This window comes from Lepisosteus platostomus, chromosome 23 (genome assembly GCF_059453375.1).
Source record: "Lepisosteus platostomus isolate fLepPlt1 chromosome 23, fLepPlt1.hap1, whole genome shotgun sequence".
In the NCBI taxonomy this organism is placed as follows: domain Eukaryota; kingdom Metazoa; phylum Chordata; class Actinopteri; order Semionotiformes; family Lepisosteidae; genus Lepisosteus; species Lepisosteus platostomus.
The window spans coordinates 16738024-16754667 of NC_142633.1; the positions used below are offsets into that span (position 1 = coordinate 16738024).

Below are 16644 nucleotides of genomic sequence, written 5' to 3' on the forward strand. Positions count from 1 at the left end.
AGACTTCAGTGCTGCGACACTTTGAACTCCCCCTTTCACCTGTGCCCCGAATAAATACACGAGTTCCGATCAAATCAAGTCGCTTTACCCAGAATCATCTTTTGCCTGTTCAATTCCCAAACGCCCCCCCGCTTTATGTAAGACAACTTGAAAACCCCCCCAAGTGAATCTGAATAAAAATCACCCGAGCTTCCGCAAGGACGTTTGGCGGTCCAGGGTGCCCGTAAAATCTGATTTGTTCCGATTTTCAGGTGATTGAACAAGCTTATCGCCCAAATGGGGTTCTCACAGTTACCGTCGAACTAGAATCGGAAACTCTCGCCATTTCTCGAATGCAACTGATGAGACCTCTTGAAATGAAACGGTCACAAGATGGGTTTGGTCGCAGTCTCCCGCAGTTGCACGTTTACACCGGTCCAGTAGCACTGGTTGCAAACGACGCCATCGATTTCTGTAGTGTTATTGGCTGGTCTGCTAGGGAACCCTTTATAACTCCTGCCTAAGCAGGCTGTAATCTTGTGGCAGTTTGCTCGACAATCGAGACGCGATTGGAAGCCGCGGCCGGGTTTAAATCACGGGAGGTGATGTACATTGTAATAAACGGAGAAGACTTTGCACCGTCGCTGGTTGGGTCGGCGAGAGAGAAGGGAGACACACCAAGGGCTACTTTTTCCACATTCCCTCGGGTGACCATTAGCTGGAGATGGGTTTCGCTGACGCAAATTAATCTCCCCTTCTCCCCATCCAAGCAATCTTCTTATCTCTCAGGAGCAACGGCAGTGTTGACACGGTCTCGCATTGTGTGTTGAGCCTCAGACATCCCGGTGATCGCCGGAGCTGTTCAATAAACCACGCACTCACCTTGTAGCCGCAGAATTGACTGCGGCGGGTAATTTCTACAGTTAACACCTCAATTCAGTGATTTTCAACTGGGGAGGGGGGGAAGTGGTGTTAAAATCGAAACAAAGAGACATTATTCGCAAACTGGCAGGTCAGAAATGTTAGGTTTTTTTTTTGCACAACCGGCACACTCGCAGGTAGCAGCTCCCAGCGGAACCGTAGATGAACAGGTCCGCCTTTTCATATTTGAAATCCAGAAGCGCTGGATATATAATGCACTTCAAATCGATGTCTAATCTGAGAGGTGGTGATGGTGTGTGTGTGGGGGGGGTTCCTTAGTGCGAGTGATTTCTCGAAAAGAGCGGTTAGGAGTCCACTGGGGGGGAAATAAAGGTTGGAACCTATCTCTCCAACCGCATCTTCACGTTTCAAAAACACACAATCGATACCTTATTGTAAAGCGCTCGGCTCTTTTTTTTTTTACACATCACGGGTGCACACACACTGTGGCACGCACAGACACTCTTTTAAATCACTACACGCTCTCACCTCATTGGCTGGGATCGCGCCCAGACCACCCAGGCGGCCAATCGGAGCGCCCGATACTGAGAGGTGGGCTAAGCACCCCCCCCCGCCTCTTTTTTTTTTGTGTTACTCCGACCCTCCCCGCAGGAAGGTGGTTTCTGTCTTATCCGGAGAGAGGAGAGGAAAAAAAAAATCTCCCAACATTGATATTTACACACACACACGCCACACTTAATTCCGAACCATAAATATTTATGACAAAAACACGGATCATCGGGAACGGTCGCTGACGTTTTATACAAAAAAAACACGCAAAAAAGTGGCACATACCTCCCCCCTCGCCTCTAGTTCCCTGCCTTGTTTTTTTTTTGACGTTGTTGCGGTGAGCGCTCCCAAAACACTGATGTTGTAGAACAAGCGAAAAGGTAAGTCTTCAAATTCACCAGCGTGTGTACTTGGCGAACGGTGGGCAGTCTGGGGAGGACGAGACGGTGAATTTCCGGCTGGTTTCATTGAAAATAAGGGCTCGCCAGCGGTAGTGGTAGTGGTGGTGGTGGTGGCGGGGGAGAGATCCGTGTTTTTCTTTTACAATTCAGGCTGGTGTGCTAGTTTGAATGAAAGGGACCAGACCCCTCTCTCTGTATTGTTATGATCATCCTCCTCCTCATCTTCTTCTTCTTCTTCTTTGGGGAAACTGTGTTTTTGTGGTTTGTTTGCCCTCAGAAACGGCGACAAAAGAAGCAAGCTTTTGATAGAATCGGCACGGTGGTACCAAAAAAAAAATAAACCGATCCATCTTTCTGACATGTGTTAAAGCGGGTCAGCCGGGGAATGTTTTCCGTTTAGTGGTTTTGGAAGGTTTTAGTTTTATTTATTTTTTTGGTCGCCTGGTTTGTCAGTAGTAACAGTCAAACGCACTTCTGCTGGATAATTGTTACATTGACCTGCGAGTCTTGCGCACCCACGAGGTGAATTTCGGTGTTTTATTTATTTATTTTTATTTTTATCACCTCGTGGGTTTTTTTAAGGGGGGAGGACCAAAGCATTTTGTTGTACAACCCGGACAAAAACAGAACAGAAATCAGTCTTTGAACTGTGCGACACCCCCCCAGTGCCTTGAACGTGCTTGGAAACATTTGGTAAAACTCGTTTCTTGGGAAGTCGTGTGAAAAGCAGCCGCATGTTTTTTCGAGACGTCTTAAGCCCTCACTTAAATCGAAATAGAAGAAGAAAAATTCCTTCAAAACAAACCAAACACAAGAGCCAGGTTGTCCGAACCCCGTGTTAATTGGCCCTGGCAGGCTGGAGCTGATGTCAGTGTTGTTAAATGGTCCCCTTGTCAGTTTCTTCACACGATGGCTCAGTCATTGTTCGGCAGCGCTAAGCCGGGGTCCGGTTGACGTTACTGGGGGGGCTGGACGGGAACAGGACGGTATTCGCTCTCTGGAAGGGAGCCAAGCCCGGCCAAGCCACCGGCCGGGAGGTGTCTGAGCGAAACGCCGTTGTGTTTTGTGTATATTATGAATGGCTGCGTGCACTCGGTTTCACCCCTCACGCATGCTGTGCACGATTGCCATTGTGAGCCGGCTCACGGGAGGAGGAGATAGCGTAAGACAAACGCGCTGTGCGGTTTAAAACAATCTCAGCTCCCTGTTCCCCATCGCGGAGGGCGAGAAGCGTATTGATCGTGTCAATAAGTGTCTGGGGTGTTGGGGGTGGGAAAAAAAAAGGAAAAGTCCTTAAGACGCCCTCCGCTGCCTTTAGTCCAGACCCTCCTTGCCTACGGAAACTGGAGCTGCCTCATGAGTAGTCTCTGAGATCATTAAAGTCTACAGTTTAAAGATGGTGGATCGTTTGTGTGAAAGATATTTAATCGTGGAGTCGATCTGATGTTCTATTGTTCCAGTTTTTTCCCCCCCAGTTGTGTTCAGGATAAGGTTGCATCAGGATATTCTCTTGCTCACTTGCCTTGCTTCTCCCAAGCTTATTTTTTAAAAGTTTACTCACTCAGACTTGTGTGTATGTATGTTTGGGGGGGGGGGGTGTGCACTGATGTCATTATTTGCCCTCATGTGTCAGTGTTATAGAAACAAAACTATTTTTTTTCACCTTTTCTTTAATGAAACGTGCTGGGACCGTGAGAGGATGAAGGGCTTTGTACACAAAGTTCTGTTGTTAAGTGGGGAGGAGCGGACGGGGCCGATTTTGACACTTGCAATGTGCTAAACCGCACCGAGAACCTGTGGTTTAGGGGAGAGGAGTAAAATTACAGCACGCAGGAATGAAGAACTCTGCGTCTTATTTTAGTGAAGGACTGTTTCCTGCTAAAACAAGCCTTAACAACCCCCCGTGAGATTATTGTAAGATCCTGGGCCCCCAGTATTTTTTTTTTGTTTATGTACACAGTGTCTTCCGGGATGTGCAGAGACCAGGCCGTTGAGGAGACACTTGCTGGTACTGGAACTTTCAACAGCGCTTGTTTGTTTTACAAACGAGAGGAGACCGTTCGTTGGGTCCAGCCAGCCCTTTTGGTAGTTAGTGAACTGTTCCCAGGATCTCCCCCAGCCGTTTCTTGAAAGAAGTCACGGTATGGGCTTCCAACAACATGACTGAGCTGCTTGTTCCACGCCCCCACAGCCCTTTGTGTAAAGAAGTGCTTCTACCTTCTCGGTTTTAAATCCACCTTCACATATAAGATTTCCAGAAGCCCAACAGCATGACAAGCTAGCTTGTTCCGTACTCCCACATCTCTTTGTCGTCATCCTCGTGGTCTCGAGCTAAAATGTGCTTAGTTGGCAGTGGTGTCCTCTGGTCTGTTTCACTTTTGAACCTGAAGCAGTGCTTTGGGTTGAGTTTGTATTTCCCATGGGAAACTTTCGCGCTTTCCTCTGTGTATTTGACTAAGCAGTAAGTTATTGTTCTTTAACAGAAAAAAATACTTCACAAGGCGGCTGCGTGGAAAATGAGCCTGGTGGTAGTATACATCAGAGAATTCGACTAGTCAGGCTTCTGCTACTCTTTGCTTCTGCTACAAGACTAAGTGAGCCAGTGTGTAAACATTTCCGTGGATCCTCTTTGAAGGAAAAGGTTTTTGCTGAGACCAGTTTAATTTAGTGCTATTGCAAGGCTATTTGGCCTGTCTTGCTTTGTTTTGGTTGCCAGCAGCTCCTCAGTCCTAAGGCCTCATCCAGGTGTGCGCTGAAGGACTGTAGCATGTTGGGATTCACCGGCTTGGCCTGGCAGCTCGGCTGGGACACCTCTTCTTCGTGTGCGAAGGAGCCCCTCTTAATTTCGGCTCTGGAGCTGTCCGAGCCACATGTAGCATGTGGCGACGGCATCGTGCTGTGAAACATAGAGGCTTGTTGGAGGGGAAAGGGAAATTGGAGGAGAACAGTTGTTCGGAACGGTTGTCGAAAATTTCGGTTTGTATTTATCTCTGGAAGACTAAATCTGGTTTGTGTGGAGGGTGTTGACTTCATGCCTTTTTTTAAATCTGACCTCTGGTATGTAGGAGGAGGCAAGAAATGAGATGGAACTGTAGTGGTCAGTCTTGAGCTGCCATTAATGAAAAGGGAGTAAGTGGAGCTAGTGAATGCTCCTGCTGTGCTGGCTAGCAGCGAGATGTGATTTTTAAGTTGCTGTTTTCAAAAGCCGGTAAGCGGATGTTAAGTAAACCTGTTGAAGTGCGCCCAAGGAGAAGCTGTGTTTTTCACACATGAGCAAGACAGCGAAACGCGTTAAAATTCATTTGCAAAGAGCAGTGTGGCTTAATTTGAACATCCCCACTGTTCTTTCTTGAGTTTCTTGGTTCTTTCTCCTGAGCGCAGGCAGTTTTCTTTGGAGTACGTCCATCACCTTGCAGTACTGCTGGGTTTGCGCTGTTTTAATGTTCAGGCATGTAGCCTGTTAAAGGCAGCAAATTGAGCAAGTGTACTGTTTAGCATACAAGAAAAGGCTCTTGACAGGTGTGCTGTTTAATTATGCAGCTGAGGAATCATGAGGTGTGTTTGTTCGACCTTTATAGAGATAAATAATGAATTGCATAACACTGGTATTACTGCGCTCACACATCTTTCTAGTATTATGTATGAAATATGTTGTAGCAGTAATAACACATGGAGTAGATGGCTGATGCTGTCATTGAAATCCATTAACAAGTTTTGTTGTGCTTGAGTAGCCTGCACTGTGCCTGTTTTGCTTTATGGTTCATGCTATAGCAGTGTACAGAAATAGCATTGTCTCTGGCAAAGACACCTCCGATCTGCTTTGCAAACAACTGTTACAGTTTGAATAAGCATCTGTTGGCCTTTTAATAAATAATGAAAATCTTTTTATTTTTCTTGCTTATTTTCCAATGTTGTTGCAGGAAATGTGAGTCGAAAGTTTAATTTAAAGTAAGCTTGACAAGGATGCCGTTTTTTTACAGCGACCCTGCGAAGCTATTTTGTCGGCATTGTTTTGCTTTTGCAAATCAACAGGCTGTTTACGCGTTTGTTAAGAAGGGTAAAATGAATTGGATGCATTAGTGCGCACCCATTATTGACCATTCTAGATTTGCTTAAGGGCATGGAGGCACATTTTAATGGGACTGTGGAAAACTGCACTTAAATTGTGTCATGAGATCGCATTCTGGAAGCATTGACAAACTGGTAAGTGACTTAATTTTTAAAAAAAATTTCATCTGTATTTTTTGTTGCGGTTAACAAATTTACCACGTCACAACAATCAATATTTCTGTCAAGGCACTGTTATAGACTGGCTTTCATACAGAGATTATTGAGAACATTTTCTGTAGTATAAAATAGCTAGGGGTTGTTAAATGGCGTCACTGAGCTGCGAGCCATTTTTGAAGGCTTTGTGAAAAAGCAAGCCTTAATCAGATTACATAGGGTAATTTATTCGTATGAACACAGTAATGAAGTTTATCTTCTGGGAGCCATTTGATGCTGGACTGATCTTGGTGTGCTTTTGGTTTCACAAATAGAGAACACAAGACAGGTTGCAAACAAAGAGGTTGTTCGTCCTATCTAGTTTATTTGGTTGCTAGTAGCTAATTGATCTGCGGATCTAATTTACTTGTTTCGAAAGAAGCCAGGATATCACCTTTCCTCACGTGGAGCTTGTGCCATCCTTCCACATACCTTTGTGTAAAAGAGTACATAGTCTTGTCTGCACAGTTTAATGTAAATAAGCTGTGGGCTCCATTATAGAATTCACTTTGTAGTGCTGTGATGAGGATCTGAAGGTTTGGTTTAAAGTCTTGCAGGTTTACTCCTAACGTAAGCTTCAATTAAACCTAATTCATCCAAACCGATTTTTAATTTTGTCGGACGTCGCCTGTAAGTATATAATAAAATTGAATTAATTATCCATCTGCGTAGACACGGTGACGTAGCTGTTGGTACCAACGGTGCCCAGGCCTTTTGTTTTTGCAAAGGATTTTCAAATGAGAAGGAAGGGGGGGGCTGTTTTAACAGTAACCGAGAGCACATGGAGCCCATAAATCACTAGAAAGATGACCCTGTAGCCCTGTGAACATCAGGGCCCAGTGATGTTAAACAGATGGTTGGTTAATAATTAAAGTAGACGTGTTACATTGTTTTTGAACGTTTGTATGCATCGGTGTGCACATTGTATAAATACACATGCGTCCCTTTATCCAGATTTTACAGGTGTGGAGTGCAGAGTCGGGCTTTTAATTTCTGTGCAAATAGATGTAACCCTGCTTTGGGGGAGGGGGGGGAATCCATTAAATAATTCCAGTTAACATTTGGGTTTTCCTTATATATCAATTCCGGGCATCACAACCAACCCAAAACGCATTTCTGCAATATCAGCCAAACCTGAGGCAATAAAATAGATTCAGGCTGCTATCCTGAGGATTTTTGCAGTCTTGATCCAGGTCTTTGACATAAATGTGTGTCATACATTTATATACCTATTCATAGGTAACACAATCCGCTTGCATGGCAGGCTTTGTGACAAACAGTAGCTTGTCACTGGAGGTCTATTCCTGTCACATTTCCTGACACTGTAGGGTGTCCCATGTGAAGGACTGGCGTGCTGTTGCTGTTTTTGATTTGTGTAATCTCATTGCGTTTAATATAAAGGCAGGATTTTTTTCCCCAGCCTTTAAAATACGCTGGTATGAAGCTGTTCTCCTCTAAAGGTTCTGGGATTTGTACACTAATCACTTCTACCTACAGTATGTAAGCTATATTGGTGTATCACTTGATCAATATTCCACAAAGAGGTTGTACACTCCAGTATAAAATGATGAGATAGGCAGTAGTGGTGAATATTGGGGGGGGGGAAACGAGGGATCTGTATGCAATTCATACAGCACTAATTCCAGACCTGTTCTGGTTTTTAAGAAAAATGAACAGGCTTGTAGGGCACTGGCAATTTTGCTATCTTGCAGCTTCCTGATTTAAATAAAAGGCTTTTCCTTGGGCTGTGGCTTTTGCACCGAGGATCGTGTAGTGTTCAGTGGCCCTCGATGCGTCCGAGTTTTTTGTTTGTCTTCGGCTCGTCAGGAGCGAGTGCTGCCTCCTGCTTGTGCAGTTCAGCCGCTAATAGTGTGACATCCTGCCCACAGGCGAGGGAGGCCTGGTTTCTCCTTGCAACAAAATCCTGTTCTCTTGTAGGGTTCTGTCGACACCCATTAAGCTAAAATGGTGTGCATCGTTTATTGCATTTTTAAAACACACCATGTATCCCAGCTATTGACCCTCTTGTGCTGCTGAGTGCCATGTGTGTAAATACAGCTGGAACTGGCCTCCCCATGATCATGCTAATGTGAGTGAGGCCAGGGCCGTCTGTTTTAATTTAAGTTTCCTTTATTCCTTACTTGGATCATCCCTATTAACCCACTTTCGGTTGTAAGACTATACAGCCATGTGCAGAAGCCTCCATGTGCTGTTGTTACAGGAGTTATTAAAAATTAAAGCAACCTTCTAGGATACCTTGTTTGCCCTAAATGCTTTTTTTTTTAACAAAAAAAATAACCTGTCTTGGATGTATTCTTTTCACTCGTTGCAGTAGAAATTAATTCTTTGGACAAAGTAACAATGCTGTTTCAAACAACGCTTGATAGGCTATTCAAGTGCGGTGCTCTCATTAAATTGAACAATCTGTCAACACTTGCTGACAGTCGTGCACATGACATGTCAGTTCCTTCTTCGTTTCAAAGGAGGTTTTATCCTGCAAATGCCAAAACAGTTGTAACTGACTACAGCTTTTTCCGTGTAGGCCTCTGTGGTGTGTTTTAAGATATTAGCCTGACATACTGCAGTGAGTACGCTACCAAAAACAGAGCTCTTTTGACGTGGAGAGGCACACTCTGGCCTGTGGTTGGCAGTGGCCAGCCTTTATGGAGTTTCTTTGTGCCTTTCAGTCCGTTCTGGGCTTGTGCCGCCTGCTGGGCTGTAGTATACTGCTGCTGTGCTTGTGCTGTCCTCGGGGGGACGTGACCTGAAGACGAAGATATTAAACTTGTGTGAAACCAGAACCCGAACTCCGCCCTGTGAAATGCCAGTCGTTCTTCGGCGCATTTGCAGCTTCAAGTATGAGGGATTTGCAAACTCCATGTCTGTTGCGCTGCAGGTGATTATCGCTGCTAGGACCTCAATTATATTATGAAGGATTCCTGAACTGTCAGGCGTGTCTTTTTATGAAGTCCCAGAGTGGACCGGAAGGGATTTCATTATGCGGTAGCTGGGAAGGTTTTGGTTTAATTTTTTGTGTCATTATCGTGTACGCTTTTTTTGTGCGCACACAGTAAAAAAGATTGCACTAGGCTTGCCAAATTGCAGAGTAGGCTTTCTGACTTGCGGTGGCGGTGCATTTTCTAAGACTGGAGGACTGCGGTTAGTTGTCTTTTTCCCTGAACTGTGAATGAAGCCCTCTTTCCAATTCATCCTCCTGGACTGCTCAGTAAAATCACCCTGCACTTTCTAGATTGCTGAAATGTTTTTTTTTTGTGCAGCCCTTACAAAGGCAGGACAGTGACAGAGGGAGATTGGTTAATCAAAAGTGACAGGGCTCTGCTCAGCGTATTTACAATAAAAAAAAAAAATCCCCTCTTCAGATAAAGCTGGTGTTTCTGAGCATACAGGTCTTTTTTCCAGAAACATGGGTGTTTTTATTTGCTCCAGCTTGTGTTTCTCTAGCGTAAAGCATGTCCTGACACACTGCGTTAAAGATGTTAGGCTGTGTGTGCCAGCCAGCGCTTTAAAATTAATAAGAGAGCTGTGAGGAATTTTACTAGATCGCTCCAAGATGTCATCTGAGATCAGACAAATACAAGCTTGGGAGTCAACTTGCGGGATTGGGAAAAGAACATTTGTAATTTTAAAGCAAAACAAAAGCAGATGCCTGGAAATTACAGTGCCATGGGATTATTTTGGTTATGAAAACTATTAACAAGCTGATGTTTCTGTTTTAACCATGCGCCTGATTTAATTGCAATGCTAAGCCATTCTAGCCACAGTAAAAAGACAAAGGACTGAGAAATGGTTTTCTCTGCTGAGGACAGTTTTCCTTTTCAGCTACGAAGAGCCAAGTGCCTTATTAGGACCCCAGAATTGAATATTCAGCCGTAAAAGAAGAATGACATACCACCCTTTACATTCGGAGGAGAAAAAGCGATTTAGAACAATACTGTGTTGCAAAGGGAAGGTTGAGTCATCTGGAATGACAAACCATTGCATGTGCAGTGCATAAACACACAATGCATACCGGTGCTTTTTTGCTTCTCCCCCATGGTTGCCTGGAGCTGTTTTTGTTAAGTCTCCTGTAATATTGCACCATCTTTAAATAATGCCCTCAGTAGTCGCTTCCTGAGACAGTTCCTTGATTTATACTGAGTGCACACCTTGTCATTCTATCATGTTTTATACAGCTGGATGGTGCATTAGTTTAAATCTGTGTTCTAGCCATGGCTGTCTGATTGTTTGCTGTGAAGGGGAAACAAAAAGGAGGAAAAAAAAATGGATGACCCCCTCCTCCCTTCACCACTCTTACATTTGCAGCAGTTTTCTGGCAAATTTGCACGTAGGCTGTGCTTTTGTCTTCTCTCAGACTTCTCCTTTTCTGCAACTTGGAGGTATTAATTCAGATGGTATGTTGGGGGTAGGGAGAAAAGAGGAAGGGTTAAGTGTGTGTTGTGTGTGTTTTAGGTTTTCCACTAGGAATATGTTTGGGAGTAATCTGATCCCGGGGGGAGGGCTGGGGGTGGTGTTAGGTTTGCATTGGTTGCTCTGTGTGCTTTTACCTTTAGTACTGATGCGCTGCATCACCTTGGAGCAGGATTCAGGCTTCTGTGCATCCCTGTTCTTAACAAGAAAAGCACCAGTGGAGTTTGTATGTAAAGTCCACCTGCCCAGTCCGTGTGTTTATTTTGCAGAGGACACAGCCAGACTCGAGCGCGTAAGAAGAATGTTTTTCCTCTGTGAAAAATGCCCTGCAGATTTGCTGTAATGGCCATTTCATAAGTAAATAAGATGGTGAGAAAGTTTTAGTCCTATATAACTAATAAATCATTTGATCACTTGAATTTCATTGCCTTATTTGTCTGCTGTTTTTCTTCCTTTCTTGTTCTTTTTGGTGTGCTGGATATGTTGTAAATCAGCTCAGATCGATCCTTGCTTTTTTTCCTACTTTTCCATTGAAAAGGTCGTGCTCTACAGAATATTTTCTGACATCTTAATAAAAAGTAATTTGTGATCAATACCCAATATTTGACTGATTTAAAGAATGAGCAGGCTAGTTTATCCCGTGCGATGCATTTCGGGTCACAGGGAGTCCAATCAATGATATTGATTAATACTGCAGTAATACTGCAGACTGAAGTGTTAAGGAGGACAGCTGGACTGCTGAGTGTCTCAGGTCTGTCGTTTTATATCCCGGTCATTTGAATCTGCACAGCATTTGTTTAGGAGCCTAACAAACAAAAGCCAAACAAACCATGACATGGTTATAACAGTCTACATTCAATCAATGTGTTGCATCTGGAGGTACATTTTATTCTAAAAAGTATAAAGTATTTTGTATGCTTTGTAATGCACAAAATATGGATCCATTTGATGTACACTTTATTGCTGGGATAATTGTTGGGAGATTTTATCAGGAAAAACAAGAAAAGTGCTCTTGCATAATGGCACAGCACCTTCCAGTAAGTGCCATTTAGGAGACCGAGATTATATAAAGAGCTGACTTGTTTTATCAGGCGTTTGTGGTGCAGAATCGCAGGGCCACTTGTGTAGTTCAATTGCTTTCTCCTAAATTAGATGATGTGTCCTAATGCTGTGCTTGTTTATTACAGACCCTGGGTGTTTTTCTTATGAAAAGAGTCTTGTTCCTGTAATAGAAAAAAGACATTGTTGGTCAGGCAGAAGAATACCAGCACTTCTGTGGATTTATGTACTGATTTGAGCCAGCTCGTAATTGATGGATTTATGCTTTTAGTTGCATTTACAGCACTTGCTTAAATGGGAACAGAAAGCAGTTTGTTAGTGAATTTACTGATGCATAATATAAGCTTGGATTTCTTCTGGGCGCGGGACAGTGATAGGCTAAACATTTTCATTCTTCTCTAGGAAAGCATTTTAAATTGAGATTTCTCCACTGTTTGCTCACAAATGGCTCAGTAAACATACTGCTCTAAGGAAGCATTCATCGTCCCTGTTCAAACAGAACCAGATAAGGTGACAATTTGTCATATATTGGCACAGGAACAGTTCCTGAACAAGGAATGTTGTTGTCTGTCTTCTAAAGACAATGTCAGTTTTTGATGTTTGAGATTGACTTAGTCTTTTTTATTCTGTATCCCTGAATTTCAAGGATTTTTTAAAACTTTTTTGGACAAGGACCCTAATCTGCTGAATTCATTTGTTTGATAAAGAACTAATATACCTGCAGATCTGTTCCTTTGTTGAAACCATTGAACACTGAGACATTGATCTGTAAACTGTTTTTTTTTGTCAAAAGCCATTTTATTTTTGGTGCATCTACTGTTGTTCTCGGTAAATAACTTATAACTGGAAGATGACCTTTTGGGCAACAAAGTATTTTCAGCTCTGTTTTTAGGTAGTGAAGTTGGCTTTGGGGTGTCTTTCCACCTTGGCTCTTAACAAGCTAAATCAGCTGATCACTGGCTTGACTGGGTCAGTTTTAAACGCTGCTTCTGGCTCTTCACGTCCTGGTGCCTTCAAGAGACCTTTAAAACCAGCAGACTCGCTGGCTGTCCGGGATCAGAATTGGACACCGTGCTCTATTGCTTTAGAGGACACTCCTGTTTGCCTGGTTGTTTTTCCAGTCCTTGCCTTTGTCCCCGTCTCCCCATGTATAAAGAGTCAGGCCAACAAAGTCCATTAAAACATTTTTTGCTGGTTACTGTTGCATGTGTATGCAAAAGCCTGCATCAAAGGCAGCCTCGCATTAACGAGAGTGATCCTTGGTGACCATTTCCAAGGGCAACACGTTTGCCTTGAAGGGAAAAGGGTGTCGGACGAGCGGACGAAGCCGTGTATCCAGCATTAAAAGCGCAAGAAGATGTCCCCCCCACCCCACCCGCCTCGGTCTGTTTTAGGGGGATTGTACCGAGCTGAAAGTGTTGGAGATGGAGATTCTCTGACCAGATCGTCTGTGTTCCTTCACCGCCATGTCAAAACTAAACGCAGCCAAAGTGCTGATAAAGAAAAGAGTAGGGGTGTAACCCCGGCGTCCTGGCCACATTTCCCATTGGGCCTCACCAATCATGGCCTCCTAATTACCTCCATCTATAAATTGGCTTCATTACTCTGCTCTCCTCCCCACTGAGAGCTGGTGTGTGGTGAGCGTTCTGGTGCACTATGGCTGCCGTCGCATCATCCAGGTGGGGCTGCACATTGGGGGTGGAGGAGAGGAGTCCCCATTACCTGTAAAGCGCTTTGAGTGGAGTGTCCAGAAAAGTGCTATATAAGTGTAAGCTATTATTATTATAAGTCCCATCCCCTGTGTATGAAGGTCTCTCTGAAGTGCTGGGTTAGGCCGCTCTGGCCAGAGTGCGTGAGGTAAGCTGTCGCAGTCCTCCCAAGCAGCACATTAAGTCAGTGGAGAGCATGGCTTTTGCGATAGTTATCAATGCTTATGTAAAGGGTTTTCCTGCCAGTTTCTCTTCTCATCTTGATAGGATGGTGGTTTACATTGATTTTCAGATTATGGCCTGTATCTGCCTGACTTGATTTGCTGCCCTCTATTGTTCTTCATAACAACCTCCTGTCATAATAGAGGGTTCTGTGAAGCCCAGACCTGATGTAGCCAGCAGCAGTTTTTTTTTTTCCTGTGGATGTTTGGTCGCAGTAATGGAGGAAGACCCCTTTTTGTGTGGGTGGGATGTTTGAAAAACGTTTTGGGGAACAGTCAGGCATCATGCTGCCACTTGCCAGTGCTGTTGTTGTTGCAAATGGTTTATTTTTACATTTTATAAAGATGTAACTCTAGAAAGCTGACAGGTGATCTGGGATTTTCTCCTGGTGCATTTTGCACAGGTCAACGATCCTTCAGCTGAGCTTCTGCAAGACAGTTTTTTTCTGTTGTAGTTGCTGGACCCTGGGTGGACGTGATCTTTCTTTTGTTTTGTCTTACTCCTGAAGAATGTGTACAGGAGGAAGGAGGCTGCTTCACGCAAATGCATGTAAAGTCCCTGCCTCCATGAAGGAAAATGGTCGACCGTTCGATTCAAATCTTATTGAGGCAGCACACCACACGAGGACAAAATGCAGAAGCTGTATCCATTTCTGTGGGGAACTTCAAAACTAGTGTTTTATGTTCAGTTCCAGGTAAAAGATTAGTCGGCGTAGAAATAAGACACTCTTCCCGTGCAGCTGTCCCGGTCCAGGCACAAGCTGCAAATCCTGGTGCAGATTACTGTAGAGCGAGAGATTCCACCTCTATCTTGAAACCAGACAAAATAACGGATCGTGTTTTTTTCCTAATAAAAAGCACGAGGACAGTAACTTACTAGGTGTAAAACGGTGTTTGCAGCCCGATTGATAATTGCTCATCCTGAAAATGATTTTTACCTTATAAGTCAATATTTCAGCCAGTTTACTGTTAAAAGCAGTTTCAAATCAACCCCTCCAGCTCTTCATTTCCCCTCAGTGGTATGTGGGGATTGTCTTTATAAAAGGAACTGCACGTTTGTTTCTTTGAACCCCGGCACATTATTACACTAGTGAGACATGAGCCCAATTGCCTTGTATTCATCCCTGTTGCTGTTTCGGATTCAGAATCCCTGCTCTGTACGCCATGCAAAGTGGAGTTTATTTTAAACCATGGGTATGGCTGTGATTGCCACTGTGCTGTTGAATTTAATCAACGTGTTGTAGAAGACTGCAGTGTACTCCTGCTCCTGTTTCTCTGCAGTGGGTAAAAATGCATCTTTTAGCCATTTTTCTGATTTTATTAAAAAGCTGATTTAAAGCTCATAAACATTTTGAATGATTGCAGCTGTGATGAGGGTGATAAAAGCCAATGATAGGTGGATTTTTGCGCTGGAAAGCCGAGGGAGGGAGTGCGAGATGTACTGTCTAAACGGGCGAGTTATAATATGAAAAATGACAAGTGCGCTTTAATTCTCCTTGACATGTGAGAGCTGAAAACACTGATGTGGTTATAGCAGGCCTCATATCAAACAATCTTCCTCAAAAGAGGTGCAGTGTAACAGAATTGAATTTAAAGTAAGCGTGAAATCTAGACTGCAAAATAGTCTCGAGCTCCTAATGGCTTCAGTGGAGGGTCCCAGAAAACCCTCATTTAAAACCAAATTCTTGTACGTATTATCCCTCTTAAATCTATGTAGAGTGTGTTTCGGTGAACACTGCAGAGTTACCTGATTAGACTTGGTAATGCCGCAATAATGAATCTTGTGGGAAATAGCGTGAACAAGCACAAATGCACTGTAAAAAAAAAAAAAATGCAGTTTCGAATGTCTGTTTCCTGATCCCGATTCATAAATGCCACGCGTGGAGCAGGTGAAGTCCTGGGGTACCTGAAAGGTGCAGGTTGAGTGTAAAGTCTGAGGATTATTCTTTCCCTCCAGGATAACGTATTTTCATTAGCCAGGAAAGCAAAGGAAAAGATTTGTCTGTACAAATATGTCATGTTTTCATCATGATGAGCTGTCGAGGAGAATTAAAAGAAGGGGGAAGCCTTCATTATTCAAAGCAATAAGGAAGAATATTGAATACTGTTCGCTGGGATGTTAAAGGAAAGGCCCCAAGCACTTTAGATTAGGGTATTTTATTATGGCCACTGATAGGTTTTAGAATTCCTTTTTATTGATGTTGATCTAATGCATTCTTCTCTCTCCTGTTCAATGAACCTTCAATCCAGGCAGTAAAAGGCAGATTATACAGTAGCTCAGACAGTAACATGGGATTTTCTTTTTTTGAACAAAAAGCATTTTTATCCTTGAAGTATGGCTGATGAGGCATTTTGTGGTGAATATACACACAAAAATAAAAGATGTTGCACTAAATTGGCTTTTGCACAGTTGCGTCTTTGCTTCATTGTCACATTAGAAACTGGCACAATTAGAATTAATGCTCTTTTAAAACCCGGGTAAGTGGTTTGATCCTTGTGACTTGGTGTGGAATAAGCAATGAAGATGCCCTTGGCCTGGGATCAGTGTAGGGGATTATAATCCTAATGTGGTGTCGAAAAGGGAGAAAAAAAAAGGAAAGATGAAATTGGGCGTGGAAGAGACGTGCAGGAGGGCTCATGCAGCGGCTGTTGCGGGGTCTGGATGCGAATGCTTTATTTACTCGTGTCGTAATGAAATACAGCCGTTTTGATTTGATGCCTAGGTTGACCTTTAACACGGCTCCTTTCTATTTTTCATGCAGAAAAAAAAAATATTCATGTGTGTACGAGCTGAGCCGAGCTGAGGCTTTGATGTCCTCACGGGAGATGGGATAACACAAATGATGTTTGGGTCGCTGTGTCCCATAAAATGTGAGTTTTATCCCCGCTGTTGTTGCAGAAAGAACGGCAACAAAGCCTCGCTTCAGAGGCGATCTGCTGGGGGTTGGGGGTGTGTGTGTGTGTAACAGGAGAAGGTTTTTTTCAAATTAGCATGCATTAGACGGTTAGTGCAAAGCGGTTAATTATGCAAGATTGCGCTAAACTGTACATTATGATTAGCTAGTTTTCCTAAATCAGAAGCGCGCTCACTGCCACATCAATCTCCCAGGCTGTAGATGACATATGACATAAAGCAAATGCAATCTTCACACT

General features: G+C 43.6%; 1 protein-coding gene across 2 annotated transcripts in view; it reads left to right on the plus strand.

The window, feature by feature from the left end:
- The first annotated feature begins 1503 nt into the window (after nucleotides 1-1503).
- Nucleotides 1504-16644, plus strand: part of rerea (arginine-glutamic acid dipeptide (RE) repeats a) — a 153254-nt gene continuing 138113 nt past the window's right edge. For both annotated transcript variants that reach the window (XM_088617187.1, XM_088617188.1), the window contains exon 1: nucleotides 1504-1790. The gene's annotated coding sequence lies outside the window, so the exon portion shown is untranslated. The remainder of the gene's footprint in view (nucleotides 1791-16644) is intronic.